This window comes from Macrobrachium rosenbergii, chromosome 47, assembly GCF_040412425.1.
Source record: "Macrobrachium rosenbergii isolate ZJJX-2024 chromosome 47, ASM4041242v1, whole genome shotgun sequence".
In the NCBI taxonomy this organism is placed as follows: domain Eukaryota; kingdom Metazoa; phylum Arthropoda; class Malacostraca; order Decapoda; family Palaemonidae; genus Macrobrachium; species Macrobrachium rosenbergii.
Window position 1 is genome coordinate 22,122,850 of NC_089787.1, and position 10,274 is coordinate 22,133,123.

Consider the following 10,274-nt stretch of genomic DNA (forward strand, 5'->3'; position numbering starts at 1 on the left):
CTCTTGTTGATAGTCTCTCTCTCTCTCTCTCTCTCTCTCTCTCTCTCTCTCTCTCTTTTGCTATATTCGTTTCTGGTTATTCCTCTCTCTCTCTCTCTCCCTCTCTCTCTCTCTCTCTCTAGCTAACTTTCGTTATACTTGGTGATTTTTTGGCTATCTCTCTCTCTCTCTCTCTCTCTCTCTTTCTCTCTATCTCTCTCTCGCTAACTTTTGTTATACTTGGTGGTTTTTTGGCTATCTCTCTCTCTCTCTCTCTCTCTCTCTCTCTCCCTGGTTATTATTATTATTATTATTATTATTATTATTATTATTATTATTATTATTATTAATAAACTTGAAATTCGAGCTTACATTGATAAGAAGTAACAGAAGGTAATAAGAAATACGGAAAAAAAAGAGATATTCAAGCAAAAATAGTTACAGCAGATGGACCACGCAGGAAACGCTCTACAGAAACTCTTATGTAGGCCAAACGCCATGGATCGGATTTCGGGGCATATCACAATGTGTTCTGCGGCATCTGGTTCTTGCGTAAGCAGTGTTTATGTGTGTGTGTGAGAGAGAGAGAGAGAGAGAGAGAGAGAGAGAGAGAGAGAGAGGAAATCTGAGATAAATTCCTGTACGAAAGGAGAGAGAGAGAGACAGAGAGAGAGAGAGAGAGAGAGAGAGGATATCTGAGGGAAATTCCCGCATGAAAGGGGAGAGAGAGAGAGAGAGAGAGAGAGAGAGAGAGAGAGAGAGAGAGAGAGAACTAGGTAAATGCTAGAGAGAGAGAGAGAGAGAGAGAGAGAGAGAGAGAGAGAGAGAGAGACAGCGGAGCGCAACCAGCATCTAGTATGTTCTGCATTTTCTAAAGAATGCTGAGTTTAATTCATGTATTAAAGAGAGAGAGAGAGAGAGAGAGAGAGAGAGAGCGCAACCAGCATCTGGTATGCTCTGCACTCTCTAAAGAATGCTGAGTTTAATTCGCGTATTAAAGAGAGAGAGAGAGAGAGAGAGAGAGAGAGAGAGAGAGAGAGAGAATTTGCTAAACCTCTCTTCTCGTCCTAATTACAAAAATTCCAGCCAGCCAAAGCGCAAGTTTTAATCATTAAAATGAACCGCAATGACGGGAAGCAACGTCGCTCGTTGATTGTAACACCAATTGAAAGTTGGTCAGTAGTTTTCCACAATTTTCTTTGTTCCTGGTCTAATTTCCCTAAATGATGATGGAAGTAACCTTGCATTCAATTAGCTCTGACGTGAATCATTCACCACTATGCTATGACTGAAGCGAGGGGCTTCAGGTGGTGTATTGATGAAGCTTCAGTCATCTGCACTCACTCCTGTCATGTGTATTCAATAATAGATTATGCCAATACCCAAACAAGAGCCACAAAGCCAGTTCCACCCATCAGGGGCAATAGGTTACCAAAGACGAGTAGAGAGCCTGAACACGTATTGTTCAGAAACACGACGATTGCGAGGACGAGTCATAGAAACATTTTCAAAATAACGAAAGGCTTAACAAAAGTAGACCGTAACCTCTCCACATTAAACGAAAACCAGACGAGAAATCTTGGATGGAAATTAGAACTGAAGAGCTACAAAATTGTGGGAACTTCTTCACATACGAGAGATGTGACACATGGAACAAATTGCTACCAGAAGTTGTTAACAGCAACAGTGTGGAGGAAGAGTTTAAGAAGAAAGCTAGACAAAATCATTAGAAGAACACTGTGAATGATTTGCATAGGCATATGTTCCAAATTCCTATATTTTATCACCAGATGCAATTAGCATCAGAGGTCCAATTTTCGTCAAATTTGACTGGTAACTTCTCGCGTAAAAAAGATGATGATTATTATTATTATTATTATTATTATTATTATTATTATTATTATTATTATTATTATTATTATTATTATATGAAGATGAACCCTATTCATGGAACAAGCCAACAGGGCCATTGACTTGAAATTCGTATTATTATTATTATTATTATTATTATTATTATTATTATTATTATTATTATTATTATTATTATTCACATGGAACAAGCCCACTACAGGGGCCATTGACTTGAAATTCAATCTCCCAAAGAATACTATGGTGTTCATTTCAAAGGAGTTACAGAAGATTATTTGTATTCCAAACTCTTATTGCTAAGTATGTCAGTGCTTACAATAAGAAAGAGGTTGCCAGAAGCACGATCATGGCTTACTTTAACCTTAAATCAAATAAAAACTACTGAGGCTAGAGGGCTGCAATTTGGTATGACTGATGATTGGAGGGTGGATGATCAACATACCAATTTGCAGCCCTCTAGTCTCAGTAGTTTTTAAGATCTGAGAGCGCACAGAAAAAAGTGAGGACGGACAGATAAAGCCGGCACAATAGCTCTCTTTTACAGAACACTAAAACATTCACGAACTAACTAGATTTATCTAGAGATTCGTTGACCCTGAAGAAATTACTGTTATTTATCCATTATGAATATTTATACTCACAACTCGACTTGTTTATCACCATTCATGCACCTCAGGAATTACTGCTGTTGACTGGTCCGTTGGGCTTACCTGAAAAAAACAACAAAATAATTCACGTAAAGTCAAATTGACTCTTCTGAATTCATTCAGGAATTCTGAGCTTCAAGAATAAGAATCGATAAGTATATTCCTTCATAATGTTCTGGCGACACGAATTGGCAGTTTGCAGTATTGATAGAATACCTTTGATAAGTGCTAAGTCTATTGCATAATGATTTTTCAGAGAATTTTTAGTGGTACTTGAAGTGATCTTTCCTAGAAAATTCTCTAAGCTGATATTTCAAGTGATACTTTCCAGAGAAATTTCCGAAGTAATGCTTTCCAGAGAATTCTCAAAGTGATACTTAAAGTGATACTTTCCAGAGAATTCTCTAAAGTGGTGCTTCCCAGAGAATTCTCAAAGTGATATTTCAAGTGATACTCTCCAGAGAAATCTCTAAAATGGTGCTTTCCAGAGAATTCTCAAAGTGATATTTTAAGTGATATTTTCCAGAGAGTTCTCTACAGTAGTGCTTTCCAGAGAATTCTCAAAGTGCTATTTTAAGTGATACTTTCCAGACAATTCCCTACGGTAGTGCTTTCCAGAGAATTCTCTAAAGTAGTGCTTTCCAGAGAATTCTCAAGGGATACTTAAAAGTGCTACTTTCAAGAAAATTCTCAGTGATACTTTCTAGATCATTCTGCATGGGATACTTAAAAGTGACACTTTCTAGAGAATTCTCAAAGGGATACCTAAAAGTGACACTTCTAGAGAATTCTCAAAGAGATACCTAAAAGTGACACTTTCTAAAGAATTCTCAAAGGGATACCTAAAAGTGACACTTCTAAAGAATTCTTCAAGGTTCACTTAAAAGTGACACTTGCTAGAGAATTCTCAAAGGGATACCTAAAAGTGACACTTCCTAGAGAATTCTTCAAGGGATACCTAAAAGTGACACTTCATAGAGAATTCTCAAAGGGATACCCATAAATATTCTCTGTTTGATAGGCCAGAATGTATAAATAATTCATCTGCTGTGACCACATGCCCCGTTAGATATTAATATTGCTTTTATGAAAAGCATATTGCAGGTAAACACAACCCCTCACAGTTTTGACAAAGAGAGCGGTTGGGGCCACCAATTACACATGAACACACACACACACACAAACACTAACACAAACACACAAACACTAACACAAACAGATAGTCAGTTAGGAAATGGTACCAAATACATTGGTGAGTTTATATATATATATATATATATATATATATATATATATATATATATATATATATATATATATATATATATATATATATATATATATATGTATGTATGTCTGTGAAATATTTTCTGTTAAAACAGAATTCCATCAAATGTAAGGAGCCCATAAAAACGCCAAAATGTGGAAAATACAGGCTATATTTCAGAGACTAAACTGCCTCTCTCCTCAGGCAAGTAGTGAATTCACTATTTGCCTGAGGAGGGAGACAGTTTGGTCTCTGAAATATAGCCTTGTTTTCCTGCATTATGGGCTTTATATATATATATATATATATATATATATATATATATATATATATATATATATATATACATTCATACATACTTACATACATACATACATCCATACACAACAATCTTCAAAGTACATTCCAATGCTAATAAGATACAATAACGTGCGCAGGCGCACTAGATATAACCAGACGCGATAATTTTAACGGTAAACTGAATACTCAACCACGCATCTCTCCAGATCATTACCAGAATGACTCACGGATAAAAGCGATGAGAAAGAAATTAAGATGAATATGAGAAAGAGACAATAAAGAAAATGTAGTTTTTTAAAGGTATATGTGATAAAGATGTTAGGAAAATAATTAGTTCAGGTTGATAATATAGTTTTCAATGCCTGAAGCACAAAGTCATTAGGGAGAAATTCATAAAAATGTGAAGGCTTACAGTAATTGCTTTTAATACTACTGAAAGCAAATATTGGTGGAAAATTTTTAATTCAATTGTTTTTTTACTTTAAAGAGCTGTCGAGATTAAGTTTTGAAAGGCTGGGAATTTTAGCCGATGCTTATAATATTACAAACATGAATGAAATCGATTATGCATGCAAGCACTGGCATAGATTACTGGACGCCAAAAATAAAGTAGATAAATAATTAGAAATATATTTATATAATTATCTATGCTATTAATTATAGGTGTAAGTGTATATAGTTTTCTATAGATTTGTGACTAGTTCTTACCTATGTGTTATATTGATTTTTGTATACCTGAGGTGGAGATGGCTTTAAAGTCTTAATACTGGGTGTATGTGTATATTCTTTGTTGTGTAGATGAATGTGTGTACATGTGTATACACACATGAAATTTATATATATATATATATATATATATATATATATATATATATATATATATATATATATATATAATATATATATATATATTTACAGAAATAATCAACACAATCGCGTGTGAAACAGAAATAAATTTCTGACTCACATCAGGATCGAACCCAGGCCTTCCAATTGAAAGACAAAACCGCTGCCAACCAGGCCACACAATTGAAAGTCTTTCAATTGAAAGACCTGGGTTCTGATCCTGATGAGTCAGAAATTTATGTAAATATATATATGTTTATATATATATATATGTATATATATATATATATATATATATATATATATATATATATATATATATATATATGTGTGTGTGTGTGTGTGTGTGTGTGTGTGTGTGTGTGTGCATGTGTGTGTGTTTGTGTGTGTGTGTGTACGCACACGTCCTGTCTACATAAAAATATTAAGTATAAACTCATATTTACAAAGAGAATCTATTTCGCAAACTTCTTGAATCCATTGAAAGGTTGGAGGGTGGGGGAAAGAGTACTCTTTCTTGACCTTGAGTGGGCATCTGTGGGGAGGGGGTGGGGGTGGTGGGCGTGAGAGGGGAGAGGGAAAGGGCGATTCAAGACGCCCACGCCCTTGGACAAACGGCTGGCGGTCCATTTCCTCGGGCAAGGTAAGTTTAGTTTGACCGGCGAAAGAATTTGCATACTTGAACTTCGCAAGCGGTTTTTTGGAAGCCTTTCTTGGGACGTGTTTCACTCTCTCTCTCTCTCTCTCTCTCTCTCTCTCTCTCTCTTCGTGAGACGATTTGAAGCTTTTAAAATTTCGCCTTTCTCCTTCTCTCTCTCTCTCACTCTCTCTCTCTCTATCTCTCTCTCTCTCTCTCTCTCTCTCTCTCTCTCTCTCTCTCTCTCTCTCGTGAGACGAATTTGAAAAGGTAAGGTCTCTCTCTCTCTCTCTCTCTCTCTCTCTCTCTCTCTCTCTGTGTGAGACGATTTGAAATGTTAAAAATTTCACCTTTCTCTCTCTCTCTCTCTCTCTCTCTCTCTCCCCGTGAGACGATTTGAAATTTTTAAAATTTCACCTTTCTCTCTCTCTCTCTCTCTCTCTCTCTCTCTCTCTCTCTCTCTCGTTGGATTAACTTCTGAATAAAGTCTTAATAATAATAATAATAATAATAATAATAATAATAATAATAATTTTAAGTCAATGGCCCCTGTGGTGGGCTTGTTCCATACGAATAGGGTTCACCTTCTGGAAAATAATAATAACTTGAAGCAGATCATTCTACAACCCTTCACAACTGATAACCCAACCTACAACTACTTCTAAAATTCTCGTTTTCTTTCCCCTCTGCGGTTCCAAGCCCCGTTAAGTGGCCTGGGTGACCTTTGACCCTTCGGCAGGAGATCAAGGTTCCAGTGAACAGCCAACTACAGGTAATTGTGGTTGTCAAAGAGAGGAATTACACTGCTGCGTCTCCTGGAGGAGAGTCACGAGTGAAAGGGAGGAAGGTAGGACTCTTTCTGAAGGACTCCTTCTGAAGGGCTCTTTCTGAAGGACTCCTTCTGAAGGACTCCTTCTGAGGGACTCCTTTACGAGTCCTTCTCGTTTTAAGGGAAGGATTTCTGCTAGTAAAAGAGGGACATCTATTTGTCAGTGTACCTATTTTTTGTACATAGGGGTTACTGTCACGCAAGCACACAAACAGATCTCTCTCTCTCTCTCTCTCTCTCTCTCTCTCTCTCTCTCTCTCTCTCTCTCTCTATATATATATATATATATATATATATATATATATATATATATATATATATATAGAGTGTAGACTTTCAGTCAATAAGAATTATGAATCAAAACTACTAAAGATAACTAAATCTCACATGGAGAGGAATCCCTCAAAAGAAGAGATTTGGAAAAACGTCACGTTTTGGTGAAACTTGTGATCTGATCAGTAGTGCTCTGAAATGGTCTGATCATGGAGAGAGAATCGGTGACATAATCTCGGTAAAAGTTTAGGCTACTGGCGAATTGTGGTAGAATACATTGATGTTTAGTAAATAGATACAATGTTACAGATGATGTTTAAATTGTATAAAAACATGTCAACTAGGTTTTGAAATCTTCTGTATATAATATTTCAGTCTATTTATTCAGTAATTTATCAATAGCTTCCAAAGGATTTTTAATAATTGTTGAAAATCCACTGTACCCATTTTTGCAAATCACGGTTCAAATGCAATCAGATTATTTTGATAAACAGAAAAAAAACCTTATTTATTTTAGGAGGGGAGGGGCGCAGGTTAGCCATTATCAGTCCCCAAGGATTTTTATCAGTTGTCAAAAATCCACTGTGCCCATTTTTGCAAATCAAGATTCAAATGCAATCAGATTATCGTAGTCAACAGAAAAAGAACTTCATTTTTCGCAGTTTGCAACTTGCAATTTGGAACTCGTTGGCCCTACCACAAATCAGCCACCTTGAGAACTACTGCACTGAAAGTCTTCAAAAGTCGTAGAAGAATTTACCACCCACAAAGTCAGCAGCAAAAGTCAAGACGCGCTCACGAATTCTGCCTTATCTGATAAGGCAGGATTAGCAGTGAGCGTCGTCTGACCTTGTGGTAGGTATATATTCGTGAGTGGCTCCCAGGAACCACTGACTGTGGCTTGGGAGACCCGGTAACCATTACTGGGTCCTAGGGAAAAGGTTTACCAATACCAGGACGGTGACAAGCCCCAGTACAGTTTATAGAACTATGTTTCAAATGAACTAGAGTCACTTAAAAACGAACATCCCTGTTCTATAGGCGCTGGTTGTGATTAAACATTCTTTTCAATGTTTAATATTCTTAGGCGACCTATTCACGAGAATGGCACGAATTTACATCTTAATACTACCGCCCCTTCCTCTCTCTCTCTCTCTCTCTCTCTCTCTCTCTCTCTCTCTCTCTCTCTCTCTCTCTCTCTCTCTCAATCAATCATACATTTACTTATATACCGTCCTTTCCATTCCCGGATATCTATTATTCATGTCACTAACCGCTTTTCAATATCTCTCTCTCTCTCTCTGTCTCCCCCTTCCTTTCCTTCTCTCTCTCTCTCTCTCTCTCTCTCTCTCTCTCAATTGCCTCCGAACGCCGGAATGACTCAGCACCTTTAGGATATAGATCGCTTCACTGAGGGACTATACCCACCTACCTACCTGACCCCCTCCTCTCCCTCCCTCTCTATCTCTCCCTCCATCTCTCTCTCTCTCTCTCTCTCTCTCTCTCTCTCTCTCTCTCTCTCTCCCTTTGCCTCTGAGGCTGGAAAAGGAAGCGAGGCTGTTTGTCCTTTAACAATCCTCTTCCCTTACCAGGACACGGCGAACCATACATTGTATGTAGGGGTAAGCAAGCTACGAGGAAAAGGGAGCGAGTCCATTTGACAGGTGACGTTGGCGAACGTGTTTGCGAAGATTCCTCGGGGTCACAAATCAACGATCGCTCATAGTACGTTCGCAGACCTGCAATATATAATCGTGTTGATTGATTGAGTCGTCGATTTGACGTTGCAAATTGGGCCCCTTCGATACCGAGGGATCAATGACCGCGCGGTAGATTATGTAACGAGTAAATTATTGACTGATTGATTGGTGTGGCGTCAGGAGATCAGGAAATACTACTGTTGCTTCCTCGTTGGTAAATACTTCAAGTTATGTAATCGCTGGAAGTGATTTTTACATAAGTGCATTCTTAATTCTTTATCTATGATTCTGCGTGTGTGTGTGTGTGTGTGTGTGTGTGTGTGTGTGTGTGTGTGAGAGAGAGAGAGAGAGAGAGAGAAGAGAGAGAGAGAGAGAAAACTTACTATACCTGACTCTTGAAGGAAAATGAATGAGGTGGAAAATAAGGAACACTTCTCTCTCTCTCTCTCTCTCTCTCTCTCTCTCTCTCTCTCTCGTACACACGTGAAAAAAATATACGTACATGTAAATACGTACATAGAAGATGGATTGGGTACACACCTGAAATCGTTTGGAAACTCATGAGTTTTTAATTAAGACATCTGTGTCTCACCTCTTAAAATATAATTAGGTATGCCTCTCTCTCTCTCTCTCTCTCTCTCTCTCTCTCTCTCTCTCTCTCTCTCTCTCTCTCTCTCTCTCTCTCGTCACGTTTTCCTCTTACCTGTGAAGGGTTTAGATGTAGTGGGAGATACTGATATTAAAAATAATGATATAAAAAAATCATGATTCAACGAAGTAATGAGATGTGGAAAAGCTTAATCATATAGTTTTTTGTTATCAATTACACGTAATACCTTTTATATAATAGTAGATTATATATATATATATATATATATATATATATATATATATGTATATATATATATATATATATATATATATATATATATATATATATATATATATATATAAATTACATACACCACAGGTGAAAAAAATTAAAGACTGGGTGTAGGTCCTGACTGGTATGTGTATATGTGTGCGTCTGTGTAAGTGTAAGCAAGCGCACGTGCGCTCGTAAATGTACACTCAACTCGTACCTACACTTCCTGTTTTATTTATAGCACACACACACTCTCTCTCTCTCTCTCTCTCTCTCTCTCTCTCTCTCTCTCTCATCATGCATGCGTAATTAAAGGCGCCTGTTCCTGGCGGTTCAAGAGAGCCACCTACCTACCTTACCTCTTCCTGACTGACCTTGGAACTCGGACTGACGGAACGGTTTGATTGGCCTCTCCCCCCCCCTCCCCTTGCCGCCTCCCCCTCCCCACCTTCTCAGTAACCAACGCCCCCTCCTTCCCAATTTGTTTCAATTATGCAATCCTTCTCTGCCATAAAAACTGGTGAGGAAGGAAGATCTTATTGAAAAAGAGGGTCGGGACTGTTGAACACCCGAAGAAATTCTCTCTGATGGGCTGAGGAAGAATTTTTTGGGAATTGATTTGGGTGGGAAGTGAATTCTGGCCAGAATTAGAAAGTCTGTTCAGTATACATCTAAGAATTTATTGGGAATTTGTTTGGGTGGGATGTAAATTCTGGCCAGAATTAGAAAGTCTATTCAGTATACATCCAAGAATTTATGAGGAATTTATTTGGGTGGGAAGTAAATTCTGGCCAGAATTAAAAATTTTATCTAGTATATATCTTCTATTATTATTATTATTATTATTATTATTATTATTATTATTATTATTATTATTATTATTATTATTATTATTATTCAGAATATGAACCCCTATTCATATGGAACAAGTCCACCACTGACTTGAAATTCAAAGCTTGCAAAGAATATTATGGTATTCATTAGATCGAAGCAACAAGCCAAAACGAAATACAAAAATACAAGGAAAAAAATTTTTTTATGTTATTTTTATTTCAGAAATAT